The sequence below is a fragment of the Podarcis raffonei genome, chromosome 3 (assembly GCF_027172205.1).
Source record: "Podarcis raffonei isolate rPodRaf1 chromosome 3, rPodRaf1.pri, whole genome shotgun sequence".
Classification (NCBI taxonomy): Eukaryota; Metazoa; Chordata; class Lepidosauria; order Squamata; family Lacertidae; genus Podarcis; species Podarcis raffonei.
The window spans coordinates 116,136,935-116,155,697 of record NC_070604.1 but is presented as its reverse complement, the minus strand read 5'-3'; the positions used below and the strand labels follow the sequence as shown (position 1 = coordinate 116,155,697).

Sequence of the window (18,763 nt, the reverse complement as noted above, 5' to 3'; positions counted from 1 at the left end):
AATTGTTAATCAATTGGGAGTCAGAAACCTTGCCAGTCTCCTGTAAATCACCCAGAGGGCCACTAGTAGATTCTGACCACCTTCTGATCCAAGAGAGAATTTCAGTAATAAGTGTGTATTTCTTCACTCTTGTGGGACCAGATGTAGCTACCAAAATCCCCTCTTCAACATTGTGACCAAAGATACAGTAGTTTTGACCTCCCTGCCCCAGCTGGGACTCACCCTGGGGAATTGAGCTGCAGCTAATCAGCAATTTTAAAAATACAAACCCTATGTCATTAACATCATTTTACAGTTGGCAGTTAGTTTTGCTAGAGGGTTAGTCTAGGGCAGAGCACAAAATGCAAAAAGCCAAGACTGATTTTACAGATACCCTTCAAAGGACTTCACAGCCTCTCCCACTGTTAGTGTGAAGAAGCAAAATGTGGTTTTAAATGTACTTGTATCAGATTTTTGAACTGACTATGCAAGTTAGTAAGTGGTTGTAATAATTGCACCTCTTCTTTCCTGCAGTTTTAGTGTCACCTGTTAAAAAGGGCCTAAGCCTCGAAACCTAAAGGACCATCTTCTACAACATGAATATACTCAAACACTGTGTTCATCATCTGAAGCTCTCCTCCGCATCCCTCTAGCATTTGAAGGTAGGTGGACAATGACCAGAAAGAGGGCCTTTTCTGCTTAGGGAATGCTTTATCCAGGGAAGTTTGCCTAGGGCCAACTGTGTTGTCTTTTCAGTGCCATGCAAACACACTTTTATTTACACAGGTTTTGTAGTCTGGAATGTGTGTTTCATGAAGATTTCCCCTCCTGCTCTTCTGAATTTTTAAGGTTATGCTTTGTGTTTATTTTATTGTGATTTTATATCAATATTTCTGGTTTTTTAAATTATTTTATTATGAACCACCCCGATAGTTGGCTGAAGGGTGGCCTAAATGTATTTCAAATAAATAAAATAATGTGTTCTATTTGAAACACATTTTTATTTCCTCACTCTGTTTTCCATCATAGGGTTAAACACATTGGTAAATATCTTTTAAAGCATTTTAACCTCTCCTATATGAATGGAAATGTTTCCTTGGACACTTAACTGGTGACAAACCTTTAAAATTTGCCAAACTATGTCAGTTAGTTTTACCCAGGCATGCTTGGAAAGGCTGATGGATACTTGAATAAACTGTAAATGTTATTTTCTTTTTCTTCTCCTACATCATTTACAGCCAATAGTGTAAGCATATGTTTGGGCTTCCCTGCAAGAGATACTGGAGGAAAGACTTTGTACTTCTCCTCCCCACAATTTCAACCTTGCAGATTTCCTGAGTCCTGGATTTCAGATATCCAATCTTAAACAAAAAACTAAAGTACCCCCTTGGTACAATCTCTGCCTGTGATAGTACAATCAAAGAGGAAGTGTTCACTTAATAATTTGAGAACATGCACCTTGCTTTCAAACAGTCAATTGCTCTTCTTTCTAATAAGCCTTTTAAAAAATTGGTTGGAATGTGTCTGTAGATAAGGTTTTCTGCTTTTGAAGTGTTCTGTTTTCCTGGAGGAGGTCTTGTTTAATCGATGAGAATTAGATAGACTATAGCCCCTTGGGGTGGCTCCATTCACTCTTCAAAGACAAGTTGCTAACAACTCAGCACTGAACTATTTTATGAAGCCATATTTCATTCTTAGCCATTTATTTACAGAACAGCACTAATTAATTGGTGTTGAGTTGCTTTTAATTATGCCCTGCTCTTAGTAAGCTTTGGGGATCTGTTTATTGTTGGCAGTGAGGCTTGGGATGGGTAGGGGTTCAAAAAGTCTGTGTTTAGCATTTTGCTTTTCTACATTCTTCTGGATTCATCAAATACCCTGAGAAAATTACCAAGCTTTTTTTCTTCTGCACAGAAATAAAAACAGTTCCTAGACTGAATCCACACATTCAGCAAAGGAAATGTCATAGAACTGTAGAGTTGGAAGGGACCCCGAGAGTCATCTAGTCCAACCCCCTACAATGCAGGAATCTCAACTAAAGTATCCATGACAGTTGTTGAGAGATATCTGTGTAGCCAGAGGCATTTCAGTGGGGCAGTATGCATAGGACTATCTGGATACCACCTGTCAATACAAACACAGTCACAACAACTCCATCCTCTTCCTTTGCTTACTTGGGCATTTTGGCATCCCCAGTTGTTGGAGTGTAGTACTGGGTGTTTGTGTCTAATTGTGTTTTAATTGTGCCATTCTCTTACCTGTTATGGTTCAAGGACGGGAAAGAATAATAAAATCATAGAATTGTAGAGTTGGAAGAGATCCTGAGGGTCATCAGTCCAACCCCCTGCAATGCAGGAATCTCAACTACAGCATCAGTTACAAATGGCCATCCAACCTGTGCTTAAAAACCCCCAAGGAAGAAGAGTTCACCACTTTCTGAGGGAGTCTGTTACACTGTCAAACAGATCTTACTGTCTGAAAGTTCTTCCTGATGTTTAGTCAGAATCTCCTTTCTTCACTTGAAGCCATTGGTTCGGGTCCTACCCTCTGGAACAGGAGAAAACAAACTTGCTCCATCTTCCATGTTACAGCCCTTGAGATACTTGAAGATGGCTTCCATATCTCCTCTCAGTCTCCTCTATATCGGGCTAAACATATCCAGCTCCCTCAACTGTTCATCATAAGGCTTGGTTTCCAGACCCTTTGATCATCTTGGTCTCCCTCCTCTGCACATATTCCAGCTTTTCAATATTCTTCTTAAATGGGAGCACCCAAAACTGGACACAGTATTCCAGGTGTGGTCTGACCAAGGCAGAATAGAGTGGTACTATTACTTCCTTTGATCTGGACAGTGTATTTCCGTTGATGCAGCCTAGAATAGAATTAGTTTTTTTGACTGCTGCATCAGACTGTTGACTCATATTAAGCCTGTGGTCTACTAAGACTCCTAGATCCTTTTCACATGTACTACTGGCAAGCCAGGTGTCCCCCCATCTTATATTTGTGCAACTGGTTCGCTCTGTCTAAGTGTAGAACCTTACATTTGTCTCTACTGAATTTCATTTTGTTCATTTGGGTCCAGTTCTCCATTCTGTTACGGTAATCTTGAATCCTGATTCTGTCTTCTGCGGCATTACCTACCTCTCCCAGTTTGGTGTCATCTGCAAATTGGATGGGCATTCCCTCAATTTCTTCGTCCTAGTCATTTAAGAGTCAGCAATGTTCTCAAGTTCTTAAGAGTCTTGTGGAGACAGGCTGCTTTGTGCAAACCTCTGCCTTTATGTGCAAAATGTTCTTTCCCCATATTGTTATGATAATGATCTCATGGCAGTTCACAACATAAAAATACAAGATAAAAAAACACGAAACACATAATAAAAACAAAAACCAATAACACCCCCTTCCCCCTCAATAGCTTCACTTCCCAAGAGTTGTCCCTTTTGAGTTCTTAAGTGTGCACAAAATTGACCAGGGAGATACAACCCCATGTTATACACTATTTTCTGAGTTGCAGTCTTGCTGTGTGGGGTTTATATTAAGGTGGTGATGTGCTGTGACTTGATGGGGCACTGAGTTACACCATATCCTATGTTTTGTCACAGTTATAATGGCAGTGGTTGCTGATACAGGGTGGCTTTCCCTCCCATTGATGTCAATGGGGCAATGACCTCCCTGTTATACAAAAAGTTAATAAATGTCTCTTTTGGTTCCAACCAAAGGCTTTGTTGAAAACTTAACTGGAATGCCCTGTTTGAAGAAGAACTGTTCAATGGGTTATGGGCTTAAGGCTCTTTACAAGTCATTGTCAGCTCAGATGAAGGAGCTTTTGCTAAAAGTGGCCCATGGCTGGGAACTTATCCTGAGGAAGCTCTGTTTCATACAACCAGGCAATTGACCCATGTGTTGGAGAGGATACTTGTATATAGATGTGGACAGAGGTATAAAAAACAAATAACTCATTTCATACCTATTAATGGTGGCAAGAGCAACTGTGGCAAAATTATGTGGAAGACATTTGATTTAGACAACTTAGATTACTGGTATTCAAAAGTCCAGCAAATTGCTGTTCTAGAAAAGATTTCCCACAAGCTGAAAGTGGCAAGAAGATATACTGCAGGATACTGATTCCTCCCACCCCCTAGTATGGCATGATTTTATTTTATTTAAAAACGAAGTAGTCCTTGGCCATATGTTTATTTCAAGGTGTGGATTTTGTGAGATCACCCAAACCCAATTTTTGTGGATATATGAAATTACAAGCAATTCTGGTAATTCTGGTGGATATTGATATTGGATTGTTCTGCAGGATAATTGATATAATATGCAAAAGATGGAAATTATTTGGATTCAACATTGGTAATTTAACAGCTGTCCAATAAATGATTAGTTTTTGTGCTTATTTCCTATCTGTCCTTGTAGATAAGGATTACATTTTCTTGGTGAGAGAAAAAAGTTAATACTCATTGATAAAGGAATCTTTTTGATAGTGGCTGGATGAGACTGAGAAAAATAATGATAAGCCAAGTCTAATTTCAGCTACGTGGAGTTCATTCATGATAAAAGTATTTCTAGAAACCAATTCTTTGTTTCTGTAAGAAAAAAAAGACCCCTAAAATTATAATTTTTGATGAAGAATGAGAGCAGACATTTCTGAGTCCATCATAAATCCCAGAGCTGATAGAATACACATTGAGAATATTACACACACACACACACACACACACACACACTCTTCTGAACTTGCTGCCAGTACAATAATCTTAGAGTCAAAGAGTAATCTACCCCTAAGTGTCTTAATAATGAAAATAGTTGTCCGATAAGCATAACACTGGATGCCTAGTGCTAGAGTAAGGAATATGTTGAAAGGATTTAAATTAAATTTGTTTTTTTTTTTAAAAAAGCTTATCTTGATTGACATTGTTGAATGAAGCTCTGTTTTATGATTTAATGCTAACAAAAATTTGTGGAAAGAAAGGCCCTCTTTAAGGAAAAGTAGAAGAAAACAATTACCTCAGTGCAAAAAGCTATTTATTTATTTATTGTTTAGTATATTTATTTGTCACTTATTCTAAAAATGACTCCAACTTACAATGTGAAAACAAACTTTAAAACCATGTATAAGAACAGGAATAAAGTAAGAACTTAAAATGCTCATCCAAAATATGTATAAAAGAGCTGATTCAATTGAACACATCCTACTAAAAATGATGAGCAGAAGAAGAGTCTGCAAACATACCTAAGTAAAGGTAAAGGGGCCCCTGATCGTTAGGTCCAGTCACGGACGACTCTGGGGTTGCGGCGCTCATCTCGCTTTATTAGCCAAGGGAGCCTGCGTACAGCTTCTGGGTCATGTGGCATGATTAAGCTGCTTCTGGCGAACCAGAACAGCACACAGAAACGCTGTTTACCTTCCCTCTGGAGTGGTACCTATTTATCTACTTGCACTTTGACGTGCTTTCGAACTGCTAGGTTGGCAGGAGCAGGGACCGAGCAACGGAAGCTCACCCCGTCACGGGGTTCGAACCACCGACCTTCTGATTCGCAAGCCCTAGGCTCTGTGGTTTAACCCACAGCGCCACCCACATGCCTTAAACATACCTAAGTATCCTCCAAATTAGGACCAATACTGGGGCTTAAAAATGTTTTTGTCTGGTGCCTAAAGGCAACGAATGATGATGCCAGGTGTACCTCTTTGGGGAGAGCATTCCACAAATGAGGAGCCACCATTGAGGCAGCTCCCCCCCAAAAACCCCATTCAATATCACATTTATAAAGGGACTCCATTTATAAAGAGATTCCAGTGGGTTCCACTGATGGATTCACACAAGTATCATAACTGCATGAGGACATGAATGCATGTAGGGAAGGTGTGGAATCTACAGCTGATATGCCCTCATTTCCCTGACACATTCATGATCCCCATTTTGAATGCTTAGAAGCAGCAAGGGTTACTTCCATGAGATCTGTTGAGCACCTTTCTAAGACAAATCTAAAATGGACATTTTCTGACTAGTGGTCATAATGTAAGGTTACCAGATTTTTTTTCAATGAATCTGGGGACACTTTTCAACTTCAATGGATTTTGTATGGGGACTGATTTGTAAATCCAGGGACTGTCCCCAGGAAACGGGGACGTCTGGTAACCTTATCATAATGTGTTATGCAAAATCTCCCTTGTTACAGTAGCCAGCACTTAAAGTAGCATGCAAGCCAAGGCTAACACACTTTTTTTATTTGTTGCATTTTTATCTAATCCTTTTATCTAAGGAGCTCCAGGCGGAATACATGGTTCTTCCCCTCCTCATTTAATCCCTGCAACAAACCTGTGAGGTAGATTTGGCTGAGAGACAGTGACTGGCCCAAGGTAACACAGTGTGCTTCATGGCTGAGTGGGGATTGGAACCCTGGTCTCCCAGGTCCTAATGTGGCTGTACCACACTGGCTCTCATAATGGAATGCATGGGTGTGGGACATCCATATCCACATGTTTGAACCAGCCTCAGCCTGTGGGAGCAGAAAAGTAGGATTTTCCTGCTCTACATCCTTTAACAATCCTTTGCCTTAGAGGGGCTGGGACCCAGTGGCAACTTTGAAAATATTTGTGCTGACAGAATGCACATATTGTATATGGAAGAGGTAATAAATTCAGCTGGAAATATTGTATCATATCTGCCAGGAGAAGGCTGTTGTTTTCATGCCCTGCTTGTGAACTTCCAAGAGATATTGACTGTACACTGTTGGAAGCAGAATACTGGACAATAGGGACTTTTGGTCTGCTATAACAGGGCTCTTACATTATTCTACTGAGATTAGTATAATATAGTTTATTGTCCCCACAATATACTTTCATTCAGATTTTGGATGCCAGTAAAGAACTGAACAATTAATCCACACCCTTCGAGCCTTTTATTGGGAACTGTGGTTCCAGTCCAGCCAGTTATAAAAATCTGTTATTCTGCCAGAGCATATTCTAGCTTGGTGTATTTCAGAAAGAATATTGTAGAGCTGGACAAGGTGCAGAAAAGGGCAACCAAAATGATCGATGAAATATAACACTGGGTTCATTAAAGCTTTCTTTTAAATGCAAATATAGGAGGATGTAATAGTGTATAAAATGATTCATAGTCTGGAGAAAATGGACGGAGTGACGTTTTATTTTCCTCTTTTAATATTTGAAACTTGGATCATTTAGTTGGGAGATTCATGGCAGAAATTCTTCATACAGTGCATAGTTAACTCATGGAATTAATTGCCACAAGATGTGATTAAGGCTGGCAACTTGAATGGCTATCAATGGCTGTTAGTGACAATGGCTGTATACTACATCCAGGGAAGAACAGCAGGAGAGGGCTATTGTGCTCATGTCCTGCTTGACAGCTTCCCAGAGGTATGTGATCGGCCACTGTGAGAAACAGTATGCTGGCCTAGATGGGCCTTTGGTCTGGTCCATCAGGTTTGTTTTTACATTCAATTCCTTAATTACACTATTAAAAAAGGGGAAGCTACTGGACTTCAGCTGCCATAAGCCACAGCCAGTATTGTCAATGATGATGGGCACTGTAGTCCAACGGCATCTGGAGGGGACCATGTGGCCTAGGTCTGCTACAAACATTGCTTCACAATGCATTTTGTTTTCACTTACTCCTATTCTATCATTGCACTGGAGTCTGCTTTTTAACCCAGCAGGTGACCCTTGATTGCTGATATGAGTAATTCAAGCCCATCTTTTCTTAATTTATGCCTTAACTGGGGAAAAGAAGCCATAGTAAAAATACAGCTGCTCCCTCTTCTGACCATAATAAGAGGAAATGGCCAAGTCAAATAACAGCTGTCCCCTCCCCAGCATTACAGTTATGAAGGAAACTACTGCCCTTATATTTTCCCATACCTTGAAATTGTGTTGGTATTTCCTCCCTTTGCAACAGCACAACTCCTGTGCAGCAAAAAGTGAAGCAAAAAGGGAGGAGAATCTGCTAAGGAGAACTTAGGGTGATAGGGTGGGCATATGGAGACTCTTATCAGACCAGGGCTCTTTCATCCCCCACTTTAATACCACTTTTCTTCATTACTGTATTCAAGGTGGTTTACAAACCCATAGAAATGGCAAAATATAGGACAAAAATCACACTGCCACCCTATAACAAAAACAAAACAAGAATCCATATCACCTAAGATATTTCAATTATTATGCAAGATAATAAAATGTCAGCACACAATCAAACAAAATCACCTCCATCAGTTACAAATCAATAATTAAAAAGTGACCAAACAATATCTGCAAAAATATAACAGATGAAATGCCACAGATCCCTGTCCTGTGGAACACTGTCCACCCACAGCTGGGCATTCATGCCTTTTGCCATGACCTACCACCCAAGGACCTTGCCCTGTGCAGTAGAGGATTCTGAAGATGAAGTTTAGGCTATTTCCTCCAGGAAGAACCACCAGTGCTCATTCAGGACTCTCCTGGCTAGAGAATACAGCCCCTGCCACTATCCTATGACACTGGTGCAGTACTGCTGTCTCCTAAGTCTTGCAGAAATCAAAGACTACAAAGTAAGGGGAGCACCCTTTAACCAGCTGGTCAACTCCTCTACACTCCAGATCTGGTCAGCTACATAAATGCTTCTGTTGACTACCCCTCTGCAGAGACTGCCTTTTGGTGGCTATCTTAGCAGGACACATTGGAGCTGTCCAAGGTCCTGTATGTGCTCTGCTTGACTCCTAACATGGACGCTTCCTGCTTCCCCTGTGAGCCTAAAGTAGGGGTCAGCAAACTTTTTCAGCAGGGGGCTGGTTCACTGTCCCTCAGACCTTGTGGGGGGCCGGACTATATTATGAAAAAAATTAATGAACGAATTCCTGTGCCCCACAAATAACCCAGAGATGCATTTTAAATAAAAGCACACATTCTACTCATGTAAAAACACGCTGATTCCCAGACTGTCCGTGGGCTGGATTTAGAAGGCGATTGGGCCAGATCTGGCCCCCAGGCCTTAGTTTGCCTACCCATGGCCTAAAGTGTCCCCAGAACTTTTGAGTTGACTTCAGATCATTTGCTTTCATCCCAGGGGCAAGCAGCTCCAGAATAGATAGAATATTTGTAGGGTGGGAGAAGAAGGCAGATGAGCTCAGCTTCATGCCTACAAATGTTTCTATTTCTCCCCTCCCTGAGCAACCTTCTGGCATGGAAAACTACCTTGTACCAGACTAGACAATTTATCCGTCTAGTGAAGTATCTACTCTAGTTGGTAGTGGTTCCCCCATGCTTAGTGGAGGAGACTGAGAGGTTATAATGATAGCCAGCTTCAAATATCTCAAGGGCTGTCACATGGAGGATGGAGCAAGATTTTCTCCTGCTTTGGAGGGTCAGAGTCAAACCAACAGCCTTAATTGAAGAAACAAGATTCTGACTAAACATCAGGAAGAACGTTCTGATAGTAAGAGCTGTTCAACCGTGTTATGGTCGTCATTGGAGGCTTTTAAGCAGAGCTTGAATGGCCATCTGTCATGGATACTTTAGTTGAGATTCCTGCACTGCAGGATACCTTCCAACTCTATGATTCTGTCACTACTTTATCATATTGCTGCCTTTTTCTCTCATCTAGTTGCAGAGCTCAGGCTGCTGCCTCTTTGCTGGTTATATTTCAACTGACCCAAACCATTTCTTTCCAGCTCCTCCTCCAGCAGTTGGGTTGTAGCTGGTGGCCACTTGACATAAACATTAATCAGTGCTGAAATGTAGCTAACAAAGGGATGGTAGCTCAGTGGTAGAGCATGTGCTTTGCATGCAAAAGGTCCCAGGTTTAGTCTCTGGCCTCTCCCGTTTGAAGGATCAGGTGGCATAAAATACCTTTCTCTTCTTGTTACCCTGGAGGCTCTGCCAGCCGATGTAGACAGTACTGGACTAAATAGACAAATAGTCTAAGCTGGTATAAGGCTGTTTTATAGGTACAGGTAACTCACAATGTACACACATATAACTTGCACACATTCATATTTATGTGCTTGGCATTTAATTAAAAAAAAAAGAGGTGGAAAGAGGGCAGGCTTTCTGGAAAAAAGACTTTGTCAATCTCACTCGCTATTAAACCCAATGCATTTTGACTATATGTGATGTTGGCTTTATGCACTATTCCTGGAATGTAACCCCCTGATGTCCTGAGCACACCCAGCCAAGGAGGACAAACAGCCGATAGTTTTATTCTTTATTGAAAAAAGCATGCACTTCTAAGTTCCTAAGGTGCATAGAATACACATGCACACATGCTTCTGGTAATGATGTAGCTGGCATTAAGTTTCCTAGGCTTGTTCCCTGGCTGAACAGTTGGAGCAACAGTGGGACCCCACCCCACCTGTGCTTAGGTACCCTCATCTGATCGAGTGCATGCAAGCAACCAGAGACTTCTCCTACATGGAAGTTGCCACTGTGCTTGCCTCTTCAAGCCGTCCTGGTCCTAGGAGACAGTGGTACAGAAGATGGCAGGGACATGACTGTTGGAAGAACGCCCGGGAAGGCACCTTCCCAAGACACCGGGGCGTCTCTCCGGTGGTCACCGGAGAGAGAGACTGGTGATAAGCGACCCGTCCCTCCTGAGAGGAACACGCTCGTCTTCTGGAATCTCAGCAGAAGAAAGAGTCAATCAGTAGCTCTAAAACTACTTTATTAACAGTCTATATACAAAGAATCCATCAGCATGTCTGTGCTCTCTCTGCACCAGTACAGAACAGCATCTTACATAGAAGTGAAACTAACTTGCAACAGTGCTAAGACTTCCTGTCTCACACTCTCTCATACACTCAGGTGATATAAACAACATAGTGCTACTTGCTGAGCAGCATGGGTAGATAAAAATCCTAACATTGACCAGCCTTCCCCTCACCTGAACAGCCTCATCCTCAGCTTCTAACACATCCTGCTCCACCTCCCCTGTGTCAGACTGCTCAGACTCTTCCCCTTCCTCCAGCCTAGCTCCTTCCTTGTGGTGGCACAAAACCCTGTAAATCACTGGCCCCTCTGCTTCCACCAAACACTTGTCAGAGCCCTGCCAGTCCCTCACACCTTGTAAGTTGAGAGTTGCCTGTAATGCTCATTGAAGCAAGCAACTTGTCACTAGCTTCCATTAAAGAAGCATCTTTAGCTATTAAACTAACCAATAACTTGGAGAAAGGGGCACCTCACTTTGCAGAGCCATAACAGTATAGAGGATAGATAAACAAGGGGAAACTATTTAGAATGTTGAGCAAGGCAGACCATTGGTTTGATCCAACATAGGGTTTTCATGCATGAGGGATGGGGAGCCTATGGCTCTCCAGATGTTGCTAGAGTCCATCATTGCTGACCACTGACCCTGCTGAATAGGACTGATAGAATCATAGAACTGTAGAGTTGGAAGTGATCCCAAGGGTCATCTAGTCCAACCCCCTACAATGCAGGATTTTCAACTAGTGCATGCACTGCAGATGTCCATATGAATTCTGCTTAGAAACCTCCAATGAAGGAGTCTCCACCACCTTCCGAGGGAGTCTGTTCCACTGTCAGACAGCTTTTATCATCAGAGTTCTTCCTGATGTTTAGTCAAAATCTCCTTTCTTGTAACCATTGGTCTGGGTCTTACCCTCTGGAACAGGAGAAAACAAGCTTGCTCTTTCTATCATATCTTGTCTCAGTCTCCTCTTTTCCAGGCTAAACATATCCAGCTCCCTCAACCGTTCATAAGGCTTGGTTTCCAGACCCTTGATTATCTTGGTCACCGTCCTCTGCACACATTCCTGCTTGTCAATATCCTTCTTAAATGGTGGCACCCAGAAATGGACAAAGTACTTCAGGTGTGGACTGTTGAAGGCAGAATAGAGCGGTTGGAGAATAGGAGTATGAAGAATTTTGCCTAGTCCTGGTCCTTACTTAAAGGAAGCTACTTTACCTTGCCACTTGCAAAAACCAAGAAACATTGAGGCCACCTGATTTACTGGTACAACATTTGCACTATCTGATGCCGCTATTTTGTTGCATATTCATTCTGATTTGTTTGCACAGATTTTGTATGATATTTTCTGATCTTGCTATTATTCCACACTTTCCAGTACATTTCTCCATCACCTTCCTCATCACACAATTTAGATTTGCAACACTGCTAAATCCACTTTAATTGCACAACCTAAATTAGTTGGTATGTGACTGAATCATTACCACAAAATAGTGACATTTTATAAGCAGCAATTTTGAAAGCCCCCCCCCAAAACAAATACTTATATTTAAACACCTACTTTTGAAAATGTTTGGTCAGATAAATTATGGTGCCATACATTAAGGACAATGAGAGGTGCAGTGTCTATCATGGCAATACTAAAACAGAATTTCTTGCTGGGGAATGCAAAAAGCTCACTAAGTCAGAGTCACCGTCACCATGAACAGATGAAAATGAGGTGCTTCCTGTAGAAGTCTCTTTTTAATTTCTATAATGGGCATATCCAACTGAGGCCCTTCGTCCAGGCTCTTGTTATTTACATTTCAGAATTTGATTAGGTGCACTGGAGAAGGGGTTAGCATAAGAAGCAGTGCAAGTTGGAAGGTGTAACGAGAGGGCAACTAATAAAACAGTGGATTAAAGGCCAGTTCTTGGATGCTTTTCGGTATTGCATCAGCCAAGGATCTGACTGTAAAATACTTGCTGCTCAAGAAAACTTGTTTGTTGAATACTGGACCTGTCTACACAAACAGCACATTAAATGGAAAACCTGGACCATATAACTTCAGACTGCATGGGAAAGGGAGGAAAACTCATCTGTACAGAAGATTAACAGCCCCTTTCAGACATGCAATGAATATGTGTCAGAAGGAAGCCAGATTCTGCTTCCAATCTCCACTTGTTCATTTGAAGGTATGCATAAAGCTAACATGAATCCCGTTATTTCCACACTTTCCCAATAACTACCCCCTCTGGGGGAAGGACTGTTGCTCAGTAGTAGAGCATTTTCTTTGCATGCAGGAGGCTGCAGGTTCTATCCCTTGGATCTCCAAGAAGGGCTGGGAAAGACTGTTGTCTGAAACCCTTTAGAACTGCTGCCACTCAATGTAGATAATATCTACCTGTCAAAGCCCCTTGTGCAATGCTTCGCAAGTGCCTGACAGCCACCTGGTTGTCAGGTGTTTGAGAACTACCAAGTGTAAGGCGCTTTGCTAGCCCTGTGCACACCAGTGCTGAGCATAGGGCCAACAAGCTGCTTTCTGCAGTTCTGTCTGTGTGACCACACAGTCAGTCCAGGAGATTTCAAGTCACTACCGATCAGCTGATAAGAAGTGACTTCAGCACTGATTTCTGTAGGGTTTGTGCAATTGAGTTCTCCATGGGGGAACTCAGCTGCACAGCTAATTGAACAGGCTTTCTGCAGCAATTGGCTGCGCAGTTGAATTCCCTTTAGGAAACTTGGTCACACAACTGATCCAGTTGCCTAGGTATCTGCCATATAGTTGACACCATATGTAACAGGTGGGTTTGGGGAAAACAGTCTCCTTGCAGGACAAATTGGGACCCATGCTGGGCCAAACTTGGCCCATGGTCCAGAGGTATCTTGTAACCTATTGTCCACCATCTGCCGTTTTGATAACTTCTTATACCAGGGGTCTGCAACCCACGGCTCCGGAGCCGCATGTGGCTCTTTTACACCTTTGCTGCGGCTCCGGGGCGGATACTAGCGAGGGGAGGAGGTGCATTGTGCGCCCTGACACTCCCCACTGTGGCGGACGCTGTACTGGCTGTGACGTCGCATGGGGGCGGTGCGTGTGTTAGTCACACACCGTCCCGACGTCACCTTCCCTCCCGCTACATTGTAAGGGGCATGTACGCTGGTCACTGCATTGAAAGGGGGCATGTACGCTGGTCACTGTTTTGAAGGGGAGTGAAGAACACACACACACAAAAAGGTAACTTGTTAATTTAATGTTTATTTCTATGAGGAGGAGTAATTCTGAGGGGTCAAACAAAGAAATAATAAAAAAGTGACAAAAAAGTTATTTTTATAATGATGAGTTTTGCGGCTCCCAGTTTTTTTTTCTTAGGAAACGGGTCCAAGTGGCTTTTTTTGTCTTAAAGGTTGCAGACCCCTGTCTTATACTAAAAATAATTAACGTTTTTTTAAAAAGTTTCCAAATTAAGCAAGGATACGTTTTTAACATTGATTTTAAAGATGTTTTCTTGATGAATTGAATTGGTTAATTTGGGGGTTCCTAATTTCTTAAGGGCCAGGGATACATTTCAAAATCTAAAAGACTATTGTGGGCACCACAAAATATCCATTTTACATAGGGAAAATTGCTGATACTCATAAATCCCTTACAAAAATAAATAAAAACAGACAACAAAGCAAGCAACACACTCTGAAAACAGGCAGCCACCCCTAACAATAAAGCCACCCCCATAATTCTTTAAAAAATAAGTTGGGATAGGGTCTTGTCAGCCACTGGGCATGTGTCTGAGTGTTGTTGTGCCCATAGGTACTATTCTGGTTACCCCAAAATTAACTGATTGATTAAAGGTTGCAGCCCTAGGGAAAAAAAGAAAAGAAATATACTGAGTTTCTGTTTCTCTGAGAGTAATATAGAGTGGAGGGAAGAGAGCAGAGTGGGGTGGACTGAAAATATGTCAACTCCTTGACTGGATCCTGCCCTTTTATTCCGAGTAGTTACACTGTCAAGAAGGTATTTTGCTGAATTGCCTCTTTCTGCAGGAACACCACGCAACAGTTACTTCTGAGTGGCTTTATAGGGGATTTTCACCCACACCTTATAATAAACCGAGCGTGCAGATAACATATCTTTTTGTGCTTTAAAGTGCTTGGATGATAACTGTGAAAAATTATCTCACGAAGGTTACCAAGCGGTACCTGTGGCCATTTTCTCATGACCCCTGTGAGATAAAGTTTACTGCCTTAGATCATGATGCATTGTCAAATAACAGGTTTAGCTTGTCTGGCCAACAAGAAGTAATTGAGGAGTGTTATAGCTTTACAATCCTTGTTCCAAGGAATTGGGAGCATCTGAGCTGTTAGACCTGAACAAAATAGGTCAACGCTGAGAGAATAAAGTTTTCTCTATTTGTTCCCCTTTTCTTTTACTCCCAAGTTATTTCCTTTCATATGTGAAACTATTTCATGATGATCCTTGAAAATCTTACAGAAAAACCTTGAGTGTTTTTTTCTCTCTCTCAAAAGACCATTAAAAAAAAATGAATTACCATGCCTGTATTATTAATGTTCACAGTTTCCTACATTTACAGATGTTCTGTGAGAGCCCTCTCACACTCTTACACATACACAAAAATAAACCAAAGATTGCATCTTCTGTATTGTAAAAATGATGACTGGTGACTGATAACACTCTCTTCTGGAGTTTTATACCACAACCAAGCAAACATGATGAGGAATGTTTGTTTTCTTATGGGTAAACCCTGCAATTTGCCCCCAGTGGTAGAGCATCTGCTTTGTCATGCAGTGTTACACAGGTTCAATCCCTGGCATCTCCAGGAAGGGCTGGGAATATTCCTACCTGAAACTCTAGAGATGTTTTGAGTTAGACATACAAATGGTCTTTGGGTGAATAGTTTCATTATAACATTTTGTGGTCCTGGACTTATTTGTATCAGGAGTAAGGAGTTTATTATGCTTCCAGTTGCTGTTCTGTTGCCGTTTGGTAGCCAATGAAAGTCACAATGCACCAGTGGACTGGAGTGTTGCCACTATCATCCTGGCTGCAAGAGACAGTGCTACAGTTCATCCACTGGTGAATCCATTTTTGTGTGAACACTGCTTGGACAATTAAAAAAAATATGCTTCCCGCAGAGTTGTTCCGATCCGCACCCTGGCTTGTGCAAAACCTGGCTGTCTTTAATCTATAATCACACTTATAGGTTGAGAAGCAATGATTTAAGAGATCCCATATTAGGGGTGCAGCCAATATGTGGGGGGAGCTTATATTTGGATCAATATGGTGTACAGCAAATATCAGGCAGGCAGAGCCTAGAAGCAGTTTGCAGGTGGAGCCTGGAGATTTTAGGCAAGCCTATAAGCCTGTCAGGGAAAAAGACGGGATAAATAAATAAATATATAATGTCTAGAGGTTTTGCCAGGTTAAAAATGAAGCTCAGCTCTCTGTTCATCTTAGGCACAGATGGGGAACCTGTGGCCCTCCACATGTCATGGGACTCCAGCTCCCATCTACCCCAGGCAGAATGGCTAATGGTCAGGATGAAGGGAGTTGTAGTCCAATAACATCATGGATTCCCAACCCTGCTCTAAGGTTTAGGGCTAGCTTGCCCCAATGCCCCCCTCCCCATCCTTATACCTTGCTTTTGGGGCAGCTATCCCCAAAGGGGGAAGCAAGCAAACACAGAAAAGAAATTGCCCATCTCATTGAAGAATTAATGTGTACCTCTATTGTACAAATTGTTCATGATTGCTGTAACTATTTTCTTGCAGCTACGCAGCTATGATTCCAGCATCATTTTCTTTCTTTTCCACTGTGTTAAGGGTTGGGTTATTTAAACTTACCATCAAACAGAATCAGAATCAAAGTGAGCTAATTTTTCTGAAATACTAATCATTTTAAGGCTATTGAACTAAATATAGAGACAGTTCATTAAATCATTAAAACTGCCTGCAATAATCCTCACAAAGTCATTATAGTAGTATTCCCTAGCCGGAGAGGTAGGTTTGCCTTAAGCACAGTTTAATCAAATTAGATAGCAGGCCTATGTCATGGGGTTTCTCCTATTGATATTCATTAAAAATACATGATTTATCACTAATCTATGTAAGGTATATCCCGATTCTGCCAAATTAATTTTGTAAGTGTTGGGGCGGGGAGTGAGGGAATAGGTAAGGAAAACATTATAGTCTATTGTTATAGTGCTGATTTAAAATGGAGGCACGATCGCATTTACATTTTGCAGACTGTATCATTTTACAACATTTTGGCACTTGATTGCTTTCCCAGTGGCGTAGCGTGGGGGGTGCAGGGGGGGCCGGTCGCACCGGTCGCAACATCTGGGGGTTAGGGTTAGGGGGCGCAAATCCACAGGTTAGGGGGCGCAAATCCACGGGTTAGGGGGCACAAATTACTTGCCTTGCCCCGGGTGCTGACAACCCACGCTACGCCACTGTGCTTTCCTTCCCTTTCTCATTTTAGTTAAGCACTTGCACTACCAGCTACTATATCCTTTAGGTCAGTGGTGGCCAAACTCGGCCTTCCAGATGTTTTGAGACTACAACTCCCATCATCCCTAGTGGTCAGGGATGATGGGAATTGTAGTCCCAGAACATCTGGAGGGCCGAGTTTGGCCACCACTGCTTTAGGTCACACACACCCAACTTTCAATTTACAGCGATCCCTTTCTGCACTGACTTACTTGCTGTAGAAACTGTGTACACTGCTGGCAATTCTGGCACAAGTATTTGAGCACATGGTCAGCTCACTCAGAACATTTCCAAATAAAAGGAGCTGGTTTCAGATAAGGAAAAAACCTCTGTGTGGCACCCAAATAGTCACCACCAGTCCATGTAGACGATATTTTGTGAGGTGGACAAATTACCTGACCTGGTTTAAGACAGCTTCATATGTTCATATGCTTCCCATGCTCTCAATTTTTAGTGACCAAGTTTTGGGGGCCTCCCCATTGCCTGATGAAAATGGATAGTGTCCTTGCACATACCCATTGCTCACCTCTTCTCTCTAGCTTATCCACTTTGATCCCCACATGATGCACTCTAAAGAGTGCATTGGTTTTGGCTCACAAATTCTTATGCCACAATAATAAACCTTTAGTGTTCAAGGTGCCACAAGAGTGTGGTGTGAAAATTGTGCACACCTGGCAAGTAGATGTATACAGAAGTTAGCAAATCATCTGGGAAACATTTTTTTTCCCATGCAGAAGACTTGAAAATTGCTGGGGAGGGTCTCACCAAACCACATAATACATCTTTGTTAGAATCATACAATAAAATTGTGGAGTTGAAAGGGACCTTGAGCATCATATAGTCCAACCCCCTGTGATGCAGGAATCTCAAAACGTATTCATAACCCATTAGTAGACCGTACCAGTTCTGTAAAGTAGACCTGCAGCTTACAAAGTGGTTACATTCCGAGGATAGTACATAAAGCTAAAATCGCATATTAGTTTGTTCAATATTGCAGTCCTGGTCAAAATACCCTTGATCTCTGCTGACAAAAAAAAAAACACCCAAAACACAATCAAACACAGGGTTATGTCCTCATACTTTTGATGGTTCCTCAAGCTTTCTGTGGACCATTTGAATGTTTCTCATGAACCAATAGTGGTTGGCAGACCACAGTTTGAAAACCTCTATATCTACCAGTCATTAGTCATTATCCACACTACTGTGCCACCTGCTTCTGTCCACAAGTCTCTCCTGCTGGATCATAACACTGAAAGGACTTCAAAGGTCATCTAACACAACTCGCCACCCACAACTACAACATTCCTGATTGGTGGTTGTCTAGCCTTTGCTTAAAAACTTCTAATGTAGGAGAGTCCACCACCTTGTGAGTTACTCTGTTCCACTGTTAAGCAGGGTGTGGCTGTTTAAGAAAGGAAACTAACTTCCAGATGTGAAAAATATTTTAAAACATGCATTCCCCCTCTCACAACTATTCTTTCCCCCTTTCATTCCTGTAGTGGTGAAATTAGCTCATTATTAGTGAAATTTGTTGGTCTGTGCCCATGTTAATGTCAGAGGGTGGGTGAGGGTGGGAAGCGATTGGAATATTTAG

At 41.9% G+C, this 18,763-nt stretch overlaps 1 protein-coding gene across 1 annotated transcript in view; it reads left to right on the top strand.

The window, feature by feature from the left end:
• Window positions 1-532: 532 nt before the first annotated feature.
• The window catches only part of BCL11A (BCL11 transcription factor A), a 233,395-nt gene continuing 215,164 nt past the window's right edge, over window positions 533-18,763 (top strand). Inside the window, exon 1 of the mRNA XM_053383696.1 lies at window positions 533-641. The gene's annotated coding sequence lies outside the window, so the exon portion shown is untranslated. The remainder of the gene's footprint in view (window positions 642-18,763) is intronic.